Raw genomic sequence first — 14752 nt, forward strand, 5'->3', positions numbered from 1 at the left:
GGAGCCACAAGGCGGAGGATTAGCCTAGTGAGCCGCGGCGCCGGCCATCAGACAGATTTTAAAAGTGCATTTATAAAACTGCAAAGAAATCCCAAACAAGGATGGAGAGGAAAGATGCATACTGGACAAGATTAGACCAATTTGAGAAAGGACACAATTAAAGCCCTGCATATCTGCTTTAAAAATCAACTGTACATGTTAATGCTACAACATTAAAATAACTCTGCCTTCAACCAAATATTATATCTTGAGTTTTAGCCTTGCTTTTTATTTAATTATTTGTATACTGAAAATACTTGTGAATTTCTTATTGTTACTGTATCATTAAAATAATAATGAAGACAACTAACAATTCCAGATACCAAGAGGGAAAAAATTTTCCAGTAGAACTTGTTAAGAAGACATAACAATATAAAAAATAGGCTTTTAAGAACACAAATAGGGCCGGCGCCGCGGCTCAGTAGGCCAATCCTCCGCCTTGCGGCGCCGGCACACCGGGTTCTAGTCCCATTCGGGGCGCCGGATTCTGTCCCGGTTGCCCCTCTTCCAGGCCGGCTCTCTGCTGTGGCCAGGGAGTGCAGTGGAGGATGGCCCGAGTACTTGGGCCCTGAACCCCACGGGAGACCAGGATAAGTACCTGGCTCCTGCCATCGGATCAGCGCGGTGCGCTGGCTGCAGCACGCCGGCCGTGGCGGCCATTGGAGGGTGAACCAATGGCAAAGGGAAACCTTTCTCTCTGTCTCTCTCTCTCACTGTCCACTCTGCCTGTCAAAAAAAAAAAAAAAAAAGAACACAAATAATGACGATAAATATTATACATATAGCTGTTTAACATCCCTCAATGTAAAGCCACAGTTACACAATAAAATAAAAAAAAAAAAGTGCTCCATTAGAAAAGCAATTGTACCAACATAGGAGTGGCATCACCTGCCTTAATATCAGCTCATTCAGGGGGAAAAAAATTAACTGCAAGGGACAAGCTCAGTGTGATAGAGTTGTGAAGGAAGCCAGTGTCATCAAGCCTGTATCAGTGTCAGCCAGGGGCTTTCCAGCTTACGGGAGGTACTCAGCACACTCATCATGATTCATCCTGCAGTGATAAATGCCATCTGGACTCTCATTCTCATGTCCCGTTCCTGTGCTGTAAGTGGAAATGTGTGTTATTAGAGGACCTGTATGTGCAGTGTGTAGTCTCAGAACCAGTTTAGGAATAACAAAGAAGTGAGGATATTTCCTTTGTTAAGAACAAAGCCTTCATGGGAAAGGTAAGCTTTCTTCCAATATGAGAACTCAGCATGGGCTCCATTTGTTCTTTGTTTGGCTAAAGTACAGAAGTAGCCCAGGTGGATATGTTTAAAGAACCCATTTGGCCATGACAGTCAGAGAAAATGAGGGAAAAAAGAGGAGATAGGGCTTTGGAACTGACCACAACACAAGCATTCAGTCATTCATAATTCAAGAATCACCAGGTATTTTTAAGCAACCTCTCTATGCCAGACACTGCATGTTAGTAAGCTTACGTTCATATACAATATATTTAACAACTGTATGGCATAACCACCAACCACTCAGCACAGATATCTGCTTCATGAGAAAGGTTACCAGGCACAAAGAGCAGTGTGGCAATCCCAGTGCAAACTGCATTTCAGCCCATTATCATTCTAGGAAGCAAAGGGTTATGTCTAATTACAGCACTCAATGTTATTGGCTATACTGGAAGTGTGAATGAAGAACAATAGTAGCCTGGAAAACCTCAATAATCAATTACATTTGAGAGAAAACATTAGGAATGATTCAGTGAAGCAACAAGTGAAAGGAACATCAAAGGAGAAGTTAGAATACTGGAAGAGTATTTGGTGTGACGGGGAAACACAAGTATCCCAAAATTGTTGAGTCATTGGAAAGGGAGAGTGGGTGGCTAGATTACAGAGGTGAACAGGGCCAAGATTATAAAGGGCTATGTGCACTATGCAAGAGGTATTAATGCTATGCTCTTGGCCATAAGGGACCACTGAAGAACTCTAAGCAAGGAAATAAACTATAAAACTATTCAATAGAAAGGCCATTCGAATGGCACTGAGAAAGACAGACTAACAAGGTTTCTGCAACAGTACAGAACTGGCCTACCCTAAAGAATGACATAGAAATACGGAGAAGGAGATGCAAATCAAGGATAACAGGTCAGTTCACACCTATTGGCCAAGCAGAAGGACATGTAGATTTCTTGCTTGGTAAACCAGAGTCATTCACTACAACAGGCAAGGTATTGTGGAATACACTGTGGGGGAGTGTGGAAAATAACAAATTACATATTCTGAGTTTCAATGTTTTAGGAGATATGAAAGTTTTAAGTTAGGTAGGAAACAAAATAGGAGTTGGAACTGAAGCTATAAATTTAAGACTTATTACTTTAGAAACTACCCTAAAGATGTATATAAGAGGAAAATAATAAAAGGACTGAGGTCAGAACTAGATTTACAAACATGTAAGTAGTTATTAAGAAAGAGAAGACTGTGAAAGAGACTGAAGTGAGGGCTTTCCAAGTGTGTGGCCTACGGCAAGCCACTTCAGCTCAATGAATTTCGATTTCCAAAATTGCAACTTAAGATAATAATGCACAGCCCAGCAGATAATAAATCATCATACATGTTCATGTTAGTTCTCTTCTTTTTGTGAATATTTCCATTCACTAGCCAAAACAACTCTTAAATCCCTACTTAGAACTTTCCTATAAAAATCAAAAATTGAACAATAAAGTACTGTAAGAGGAAGAGCACAATTTTTGGAGGAAAATGGATTTGGAGTCCTAACCTGACTTTGGAAAATTTACTTATCCTATCCAAACACATTTTCTCAGTTGTAACGTGAAAGTATATCTATTCCTTAGGATTCTTTTGCATGAAGGCAATAGAATAACTAGCCCATCTCTCTTAGTATCTGTACTAAAAGCAGGTATTCACTGAGTAAGCCTTAGTTCCCACTCCATTGTGTCTCTTTCCTTCCGAAGTGTACTGTGCCAGACATAATACAACATTTCCTTAATGAGTCTGGATCACTGCAAGCATCAGTTAACATTACATGTCTGAGATGCAAACGCAGCTGCAAGCGTAATAGAACATCAGGAGAAATGAACCACTCTTGTAAGACACAGTTGACTTGCCTAATTTTGTCATACGAATGATACTGAATCCATAGCAGCTTGAGATGATTTACCAGGCACAAAAAAATGAACAGCTGCCTTTCTAAGATCTGATATTATGTAAGGAACATAAATGAATGTTACGGTAATTCATCAACCTCTCAAGTTCAATGCTTCTTTGTTCTGTTGCAACTAACACAACTTTCCTGTATGGCTGATGTCTTTTATAAATGAAATCTAGAATCTGAGTTGAACCACACGATATTCTACATACAACTCAAACCTACTGCATTTGCATCCATGATCTTGTAAAACTTTTGGGCTTCAGACTCAGAGAAGTTGACAAAGGATCTCTTCTGGCCAGTTCCTCATCCCAATCAGTCTCTTCTGCCTAAGCATCCACATTTCATGCTACCATGACCATATACTGGTTGTACCCCTAGTTGAGTGGCATGAGAATCAGCACTAGATAGATGGACAGCTGATTTATAGCATATGGCATAGCCTATAGGCAGACCTGAAAGCGAGAGCTATGCCAGCAGGACTCTTTTTCTTCAAAGTACAAAATGTGTAAAGAGAAACATCAAGAAATTATGCCAGGTACAGTGAGATAATGGTGAAACAATACCACGTGAAATCCAAAGTTTGAAGGGGACCAGAAAAGATGTGAAGAGGAAGAGGGTGAAGTCAGCTGGTGGTATACGGACAATGAATTTTATGTGCAGAGTGAAGCAAAAACAGACTTGTGGCTTGTGTGTGCGGTGGCGGGGGGGAGAGAATAGAGAGAGAGGGAGAGAGAGAGAGAGAGAGAGAGATCTGTGTGGAGAAAAAGAAAAAAGAAAGGTAGAGGAAAAAGAGGAAAGCAGGCAGTAATACAGAAGAAATGGGAAGGAGGGCAAGGAAGGAGAAAGACTGAGAAAGGAGATACACATCAATTCTGAAAGAACCCCAAGGATTTTACAGATCCATTTCCAGTCTCAAATTTTTTTGAAATATACTTTGTTTTCCTGCGAAAACTTGAGAGAATCTTGTCTTTCAATTTAGCTTGATTGTTATATTATAATTACATCAAAACACAACCTATAGATTTGTTTTAATCAAGTTCAAATTCACCTTATTTAGTGTGTTGAATTATGATGGTTGCCATTGCTTTGAATGGCCTTTGAAATGAAGTTCAGTTGAAATCACCTCCTCCATTCCCTGATCTTTCCTCTTATCCATGTATTCTCCTGTAAAGTCATTAGTTCCCTTCACAGAATCATGGTGTAACATGACTAATTTTGGAGGGTTCTGGGTTTTACCTCCTCAACAAATCCACTGCTCTGCTGCCCCTCTAATTCTCTTTCTCTATCACTGCTGCTCCCCTTTGCCATTTTTTACCTTTTTAATCCTCTGCTTTTATTTGATAGCTTCTATTTATCCTCTTCCTTAATTATTTCTCAGGTTTCACAGGTCATTTAAAAACAGACAGTCAGCCGGCGCCGCGGCTCACTAGGCTAATCCTCCGCCTTGCGGCACAGGCACACCGTGTTCTAGTCCCGTCGGGCGCCAGATTCTGTCCTGGCTGCCCCTCTTCCAGTCCAGCCCTCTGCTGTGGCCAGGGAGTACAGTGGAGGATGGCCCAAGACCTTGGGCCCTGCACCCCATGGGAGACCAGGATAAGTACCTGGCTCCTGCCTTCGGATAGGCACGTTGCGCCGGCCGCAGCACACGTGCCGCGGCGGCAAATGGAGGGTGAACCAATGGCAAAGGGAAACCTTTCTCTCTGTCTCTCTCTCTCACTGTCCACTCTGCCTGTCAAAAACAAAAACAAAAACAAAACAAAACAAAAAACAAAAAAACAACAAAAAAAAACAGTCAATTTGTGCACCATTTGTCAAACAGCAATAATCTTCACAATCTGAGTTTTTCTCTACTGTTCCTGTTCCCTCAATTTCGCTGCCAAGGTAAAAGGTTTCTTGATTTGGTTCAGTTACTCTTGTATCTTGAGTGGTTCTGAAAATGCTTTCTGACTCAGAAGGCTACATTCTGATTGGCTAACATTTCTGAAAGGGAGTGATGTGCTGCCCCACACTGAGCAGCAAATGCCAAGCCACATGGGCTATGTGGTCAACACACACAGGTAGGATTGTAGGGCTTGAAAGAGATCCCAGTGCTGTTTCTTTTTGAGACACTTGAACATGTAAAACTGAAGGAAACAAAGCCAAACCAGAATTTATTTTTTTTGACAGGCAGTTAGACAGTGAGAGAGAAAGACAGAGAGAAAGGTCTTCCTTTTGTTGGTTCACTCCCCAAATGGCCACCACAGCAGGCACCGTGCTGATCCGAAGCCAGGAACCAGGTGATTCCTCCTTGTCTCCCATGTGGGTGTAGGGCCCAAGCACTTGGGCCATCCTCCACTGACTTCCCAGGCCACAGCAGAGAGCTGGACTGGAAGAGGAGCAATCAGGACAGAATCCGTCATCCCAGCCGGGACTAGAACCCAGGGTGCTGGCGCTGCAGGCAGAGGATTAGCCTAGTGAGCCGCGGCACCAGCCTAAACCAGAATTTTTAAAATACCAATACATCTTACATGTTTAAATTAAACTATTAACATCTTTCACTTAAAAAAATATATTTCTGCTACCTGACAAAACTCTGAAATTTATAAGAAATATGAGTATTAACTTTAGGGCAATTACCGTAGCATTCTCTCAATGTCATCAGTCTGTCTCTGCAAATAAGGAATTTTATATAGATTTAAGATCAAACATTTAAATTTAAGACCTGAGGTTTTCTATGAATTTACGTCGTAGGCAAAGAGCTTTCTCCCTCTGGTGTGATCTACGACAGAAACCTTAGAGAGAAGATGTGTGCATGACAGCTTAGGGTTGGGCATGACCATACTACATATGCCTTTGTATTTCAAAGGAATTCTATAGCCTATTACTTGGTTATCTGAAAAAAGTATAGCTAACAGGGACAAGTAACCTAACTCCTGGGCTTTGCCCTACAATATGACACTGGGTAGGTTATTCTTTCAAGTTGTAGGCATCAATTACTTAATGCTTTAAGATGAGTGGACTGACCAAAGTAAATATCTGCCATCCTTTAGAACTTTCAGGCTCAATAATGTTATGTATTTCCTTACTTTTCAATACAATTAAGAGGAAAATTTGGGCTGGGAGAACCATTTGAGGAAAGTTAGTGTGCCATATCAATGAGTTTCAATTAAACAGCTACATATTTTTAATACAAATTATTTGAAAAGAGAGGCAAAGTAAAGATGTCTTACATTAAATATAAAGAATTAAAATCCACTTAATCATACTCTATTTAGTATCACCAAATAGTTTATTATGCCCTCTGCTTGTTTCCAACTTTATTTCATGAGCAATACTATAAATTGAGCTCAATCATTGTCAAGGAGTCAAATTTGAAGTAAATGAGTCCTGGAACCCTCATCCTGAAGATAGGATTATACAAGGATACAGATCACAGGACAAAGAGTAGCTGTCTCATTTGATTGCTTTATGATTTGTTGAAATATTGCACTGTATCCCATAGACAGTATACACATTACATGATAGTTTAAAAGCTTTAAATATTTTTTTTAATTTGTAAAAAAAAAATTCCAGATAAACATTAGAAGTCTTTCCATTAGAAGTCTTTCTGTATAAGTCCATTCATCCATCCAAATACAAGTATTGGATGAAATGCTAAATGAAAATTTATATTTTCATCCCAGCTCTACAAGTACAAAGAGGACAATGGTCCTCCTCAAGGAAGGAGTAGCAGTTACTCTGACTGGGGTAAGTCTGATCATGTTTTTTTTTTTTTTAATATTTATTTTTATTTGATAGAGTTACAAAGCAAAAGGCAGAGACACAGAGAGAGCTATCTTCCATGCATTTTTCACTCCCCAGGAGTATCTCACTTGGGTGCAGGGGCCCATGCCCTTGGGCCATCTTCTAGAGCTTTCCTAGGCCATAGCATAGAGCTAGATTGTTAAGAGGAGCAGCCTTGGCCTGCACTGCGGCTCAGTAGGCTAATCCTCCGCCTTGCAGCGCCGGCACACCGTGTTCTAGTCCCGGTCGGGGCGCCGGATTCTGTCCCGGTTGCCCCTCTTCCAGGCCAGCTCTCTGCTGTGGCCAGGGAGTGCAGTGGAGGATGGGCCAAGTACTTGGGCCCTGCACCCCATGGGAGACTAGGATAAGTACCTGGCTCCTGCCATCGGATTAGCGCAGTGTGCTGGCCGCCGTGGCCATTGGAGGGTGAACCAACGGCAAAGGAAGACCTTTCTCTCTGTCTCACACTCTCTCTCTCTCTCTCTGTCCACTCTGCCTGTCAAAATAAATAAATAAATAAATAAATAAATAAATAAATAAATGGAGCAGCCTGGACAAGAATTGGCACCCATATGGGATGTTGGTGCCAGCCACAGGCAGAGGCTTAGCCTACTGCACCACAGAGCTGGCCCCAAGATAATATTTCTTATAGGAGTAAGCACAAATGCTTGAGCATTGCTCTTTGGAAATTAGGACAATATATTGATGAACATTACATCAACAGTACACATTAGATCATCCTAGGTGTGCAGGAATGAGGAGGAAGAATTTCTTGACTCATATTTATTCCCAAGCTCTTGAAATTCCCAGCCTCTGAATTTGTTTTTGTATGTCTGTTGTAATGGTTTGAATGTTTGTGACCCTTCAAAAATTCATGAAGAAACTTAATCCACATGCAATAGTATTAATTTTCAAGATGATTATAAGCCCTCATGAATGGGATTAGTACCTTGTCAAAGGGACCTAGACAACCAACAGTTCTCTTTTCCTTCTCTGTCCCTTCCACCATTCGGGGGCAGTACCCTCCATGAAGAATAGGACATCACGACACTGAACCTGACAGCATCTTGACCTTGGGTTTCCCAGACTCTAGAACTATAAGAAATAATAATATCATTGGCATAATACCACTTTATCCATTTAGATGTGCACAATTTAGTGGCATTAAGGATGTTCACAATCCTCTATAACCTTCACAACTATGTCCATAACTTTGCTACCATCTCAAGCCAAACTCTATACCCATTAAATAACTCTAAATTTCTCCCTCCCCATCCATAACTTCAACTCTAGTCCTATGTCTATGAATTTGCCTATACTAGGTACTTTATAAAAGAATAACAATACACTTGTCCTCTTGTATTTGTTTTCTGTTATTTAGTACAGTGGTTTCAAGGTTCATCCATGTTGTGACATGTCAAGGAATTTCATTCATTTTATTCTTTCAACTGTTGATAGACACTTGTTTAATTGCTATCCTTCAGTTATCCTGAATAATGCATCCATGAATAGTGGCATACAAATATGTATAAGTTCTGGCTTTTAGTTGTTATAGGTATATACCTAGCAGTGAAATTGCTGAATCATATGAGAATTCTTTAACTATTTAAGAAACTACCACATTGCTTGCCACAGTGACTGCACTATTTTGTACTCCCATTAGCAACGTGTGGGTATTCCAATTTCATTTTTTATTTGAAAGGCATAGTGAGAGGGAGAGACACAGAGAGAATCTTCCATCTGCTAGTTCACTCACAAATGACTATAACAGCTGGGGCTGGGCTAAATTGCAGCCAGGAGCTGGGAATTCCAGTTGAGTCTCCAACATGGGTGACAAGGACTCAAGCTCTTCAACCATTTTTCCTCTGCTTTCTCAGGTAGAGAGCTGTAGCAGAAATGAACAGCTAGAACCTGGAAACCAGCACTCATATGGGATTCTAATATTGCAGGAGGTATCTTAACCCACCTCATCATAATGCCAGACCCTCCTTCCCTACCCCTCACCCCCAGTATTCCAATTTTTCCACATCCTAACTTAAACTTGATATTTTCCATTATTTTGTATAGTAGCCACCCTACTGAATGTGAAATAGTCTGTAATTTTTTTACATAGGACCTCTGATTAAAACAGATACTGATAACTGCTTGCTCAACCTGCATATCATGTTTTTCTCATTTCTAAAGAAATCTACTTTGTTCAGTTCTTAACCACATCCCTACCTGCTGATTAATCAGCTCATTACTGATTTCAGTACGGGATGGATTCCAGCAGACAAAATGAAAGGCTTTTCAGGTCTTAGAAGATGTCCTGTTTTCTTTCCACCTCCCTCCATTCCCCCTATAAACAGAGGACATCCTGTCTCAGATTTTGCTGGTGTCTTCTTACAACCACAAGATGAAATGGCCTGAGGACACAAGAAAGACTCTAGAGAACACAGGAGCAAAAGGCAAAAATCAAACTCTTCTTGCAACATATATATATATATATATATGTGTGTGTGTGTGTGTGTGTGTGTGTGTGTATGTATATATATATATATATATATATATACACAACCAAAATCAGGCAACCAATGAGTTCATTCTACCTTTGGATGTCTTTATATGAGGTAATAAGCTGCTTTATTTTTTAAGTAAGAGTAAGATGAGTTTCCCAGTTTCTGAAGGCAATAGCTTCCTAACTATCAGTGATCACAGCAGGGCACTTAAGATATAAAGCAGAATATGAGTTGAACCTCAAAGAAATGATAGATTTTTATTGAGGAGCAGATTAATGGAAGTCCTTACTTTTTTATATTGGGTCATCTTTGTGGCTTATAAATGAGTAGAAAAGAAAAAAGCTAAACACCTATGACATTGATTCTGTATTACTTATTGATCCTGGGTTTGTTTAAAAATTCAACAATGAGGGGCCAATATTGTGATGTAGCAGGTAAAGTCACTGCCTGGGATGCTGGCATCCCATGTGGGTGCTGTTTCAAGTCCCAGATACTCCACTTCCAATGCAGCTCCCTGCTAATAGCTTGGAAAAGCAGCAGAAGATGACCCAAGTACTTGGGCCCCTGCCACTCAGGTGGAAGACCCTGATGAAGGTCCTGCCAGCCTGGTTCAGCCTGGCCATTGAGGCCATCTGGGGAATGAATCAACAGATGGAAGATTTCTCTGTTCCTTCCTCTGTAACTGTTTCAAATAATAATAAAAAAAAACTCTTAAACATCAAAAATGAAACAGAATGCTTTATTTATTTATTTGAAATTCAGAGTTACAAAGAGAGAGGAAGAGACAGAGATCTTCCATATGCTGGTTCATTCTGCCTGATGACCACAACAGCCAGAAGTGATTCAGGCTGAGGCCAGGAGTCAAGAGCTTCTTCTGGGTCATGGTGCAGGGGCCCAAACACTTATACATCTTCTGCCACTTTTCCCAGGCCATTAGCAGATAGCAAATGGGAAGTGAACAGCCAGGACTCAAACCAGTGCCCATATGTGATGCGGCCATTGGAGGCGGTGGCTTTACCTACTATGCCATAGCACCAACCCCAACAGAATGCTTTAAAACAGGTAGAAATATAAATGACAGGCATAGATCATATATTCCCTAACCTCTAACACATCTCTAACTTTGTTGTGATCCTATTTAGAACTTTGTGGTTCAATCAGTGCTTTATTTAACCATTTCTCCTTTGTGGAAACTATTATTACAAAGAAAATCCTGAAATAAGACTTTCCTTTAGGTCATTTTACATGAGGTAAGTTGGATGTTCATTTAATATGTAGGATAATAATAATAATGGTTATTATTTATTATTATAATAATATAATTATTATTATAACAAATAATAACATTTCCCTATTATCCCAAAATTTATTTTCCCTCTTTCTTGCATCCTCTCAATCTTTTGTTCACATAGAGACAAGACTGCTCATGTCACCATTACTAAGTGACTTTGCCCAATCAATTATTTTTCCTTCTTTGTGCTTGAAATAAATGCCAAGAAACTTAAATTTGGGCTGAGAAAGCGGTCTACTCACAGCAGATTGAACCCAGTTTTCTTCCATTTCAGGTCATTCTAGAGAAGTAAGGGGTAAAATATAATGACCTTACTGGAACAATTTTGGTGACTTAAACAGGCTATCTCATTTAGAATATGCCATTCAGCTCAACCAGCTCCATGCATGTCAACTCAAAATGTCCCTAGAAAGCACTTAGTCTAACTAATAATAGGAGAAGATGCACTATCATAGGATGCAATGGAAGCATGAAAAGCTGAGATATAAATGACTCTTCTAAAACGTTCTGGTTTGGATTTATGATACACAGGTCAAGCATCACTTGCAATGCACTCAAAAAGCATTAAAACAGAGAAAATAATATCTCTTCTGGGTCTTATCCTTTCAATGCCATTCAGAAGATTGTTCTTTAAGGCCAGGTCTACACTTGAAAGTGCATGATCTAGCTCACCCTTCTGTAGTTACCGTTTCCTCTCCACTCTGTTTTAAAAGCAGCAAGAGCTGAAAATAGCTCAAGAATGTGAAGCCTGCATGACAGTGCAGTTGCCATTTCAGACATGCACAGAAAATGCTAAGCCTAAAGCTATTTTTCTTGAGTGTGGACAGTCCCAAAAACAAGGGCTGAACTATTCCCTAAAATAATCTCTTAAAATTAAGGTCATTAAAAAGGAATAAATATATAAAGATGATTTGACCTGTAATTAGGTAGAAATATGTAGTTCTCAAACCAAAGCAAACAAAAACCAGTTGTTGTAATCTGAACAAAGAAAAATATTCTCAAATAAATTTAAAGTATTCTATAAGAACCTGAATATTGATCTCATATTGTTTATGGAATATGCCAATAATACTGTTCAAGGATTATTGTGGGGAAAACAAAAGACTAAAAATACATTATTAATTGCTGATTTAAAAGAAACAAAACAATCAAGTCTTAAATGTAGCTCAGAATTTTTTCCTCTGTAGTTGTTAATAAAATGGTACAGTTTTATCTGTGGTGCCATTTTAGGCTCTGGCCCCATTGCCATTTTGCACAATAAGCTTCATTCTAAACTCAGCCTGGCTTACTAGAGGTCAGGTGACCAAATGGCCCAATCACAAGCATCAGCTCCACCACCACCCTAATGGAATTTGCTGCTCCCATTTCCTTACCTCTGCAAAGCTATACAAGACCTGTTCTCCCAGTAGAGACTACTGTTCTCTGTGTGCACAGGGAGGCAGCCTGTCGGGTTTCCCTGACCCGACTATAATCTTTTTCCCGTTCTCTGGTGTTTGGTGTGTTTTGTGGTCGCCTTTCCTTTAAATAGTACCTCTGCATGTTTTCTAAGACTTAAAATTTTCTTTGCTACTCAGAAGTGCATTTTAGAAATTATATCCAAAGAATGTACAGTTGACAATATCCTAAGGAACAGAAAAATATAGAATATATTTGAAAATAAATGGTCTAAAAATGTAAGAAATCAGATATGACCTCCATTAATCTTTAGAACTCATGATATGCTTGCTATCTATAATTATTTATGCTAAATTAGCATTATTAAAGCAAACATTGTCTATAGTATGAGGGGTGATAGTCTTCAAAAAGTATGTGCTATATATAAAAAAACTGCATGAATTTCAAAATTTTTCACAGCAAAATGAACATTTTTATTAGAGACAGAGATAGAAAAAGATCTTCCAGCTGCTGGTTCACTACTCAAGTGGCTGCAACAGCTGGGTTTAGGCCAGATCAAAGCCAGGAGCCTTTAGCTTCATCCAGATCTCCCATATGGATGTATGGGTCCAAGTACTTCGGCCATCTTGTACTGCTTTCCTAGGTGTGCTAACAGGGTGCTGTATCAGAGATGGAGCAGGTGGTACTCCAATCAGTACTCATATGGAATGCCAGTATTATAGGTAGCTCTCCCTGCTACACCACAATGCCAGTCCTTGTCTTTTAATTCGAGTTTTCCAACAAACTTCTAAAACATTATCAGAGGTAAAGAAACCAAGGGAGAGAGAGAATGAGGGGTGAAGTGGAATCCTTTGGTTCACTCCTCAAATGTCTACATTGGCATGGCTTGGTTAAGCCGAAGCCAAGGACTGGGAGGAACTCAATTACTTGAGTCCTCACTGTTGCCCACCATGCTCTGCATTAGCGGAAGCTGAAGTCAGGTTTCATAGTCAGGTATCAAACCCAGAATACCACCATATGGGACTTGGGCATCTTAACTGCTAGGCTCAATGCTCACACCTCCAGTTTTCAAAATTCTATTTTACGAATTCTTGTAATAAGATGCAATGTGTCCTTTTTGCTGCAATCGTTTATCCTCTTGGTGTTCATATTAAGAAATATTTATAGACCATTTAATTTGTCACAGGTAATATTTAATATCACTAACAAATATTAACTCATTTAATCTTCACAATTATCCTTGGGAAATGAGTAGTATTCTTAACCTCATTGTAAGGAAACTGATGGATACCAATTTTAAGAAATAGCCTTGTACTTCCATAGCCTTGGCAACTCATGACAAGAGCCTAGGGTGATTACTGATGCCATAAACAAGAGTGTCAATTTGTTAAGTCAACAACAGGAGTCACTGTGCACTTACTCCTCATGTAGGATCTCTGTCCTTAATGTGCTGTACATTGTGATTTAATGCTATAACTAGTACTCAAGCAGTATTTTTCACTTTATGCTTCTGTGTGGGTGCAAACTGTTGAAAGCTTTACTTAATATATGCTAAATTGATCTTCTGTATATAAAGAGAATTGAAAATGAATCTTGATGTGAATGGAAGGGGAGAGGGAGTGGGAAAGGGGAAAAAAAAGAAAAAAAAAAGCCTTGTAATAAATAATTTGCCAAAAGTCCATAGTAAGAAATAGATGCAGAATCTCAACCAACAAAGTCTGACTCCTTCATCTGCATAGCATTAAATCATCTGCTATTGACAGACTTACCTTCAGCCTCCCAAAACAGAGAAAAATGATGGATGATAGGGTAACAGAACAAAAGCCTAATTATGACTCTGTCAGTAACTATATTTAAGCTTAGAAAATTCCTATAAATTTCCTGGACCTCTGTTTCCTCATTTGGAAAAAGAAGCTCTTCATTAAGATTTCATCCTCTCCTAAAATGATCTTATTCAAGCCTTTGACCTTAATATATTTATAGCTGTTAGGAACTTGAGTAGCAGAGTGCAAAATACTTAGATGTGTGAGAACTGGTAAGAGCATCATGACATGCTTTAGAATTATTAACCTTTAATTGCTACAGCTTTTCATTCATTATTGCTAATTTTTCCATCTGGTTTTAATGTGGGCAATGGCTCCTCATTGTAAGGATCTGAATCTACAGCAGTGTCACCATAAAGAAACTATATAAATAAATCACACACTAAAGGGAGAGCTTTGCTGTAACCATAGGGTTCTGCAACATGTCATCCACAACATATCATACCTGAATGTAGACTTCAAGAACAGACAACACATTTCCATTAAATTTTACAAACACAGAACCATCATTACAAATAATGTGGAGATGAAGTACTGAATCACCCAAATGTGCTCACTAGGAGTGGAAAAATTAATCTATTTAGTTGGTGAATTTTTTGATGATGCTAAAAAAAATTGAAGACTACCAAATATCTAACCAACTTGGTTGTTACAATATGCATTCTGACTTTTGTAATATACAGATTTTAATATGTGGGCTCACTTTCAAAGAACATAAATTTCATACAGATATTTTCAGTAAATCATATGTCTCCCACTGTGCTATGTTAAGCTTCACT

The 14752-nt window shown here is 39.2% G+C and overlaps 1 protein-coding gene across 7 annotated transcripts in view; it reads right to left on the bottom strand.

Annotated features, from left to right (window-relative positions):
- NKAIN2 (sodium/potassium transporting ATPase interacting 2) overlaps positions 1 to 14752 on the bottom strand; it is a 1166031-nt gene that overhangs the window by 1034833 nt on the left and 116446 nt on the right. The window lies entirely within an intron of this gene.

The sequence above is a fragment of the Oryctolagus cuniculus genome, chromosome 5 (genome assembly GCF_051225735.1).
Source record: "Oryctolagus cuniculus isolate XC-2025 breed Fujian yellow rabbit chromosome 5, ASM5122573v1, whole genome shotgun sequence".
Classification (NCBI taxonomy): Eukaryota; Metazoa; Chordata; class Mammalia; order Lagomorpha; family Leporidae; genus Oryctolagus; species Oryctolagus cuniculus.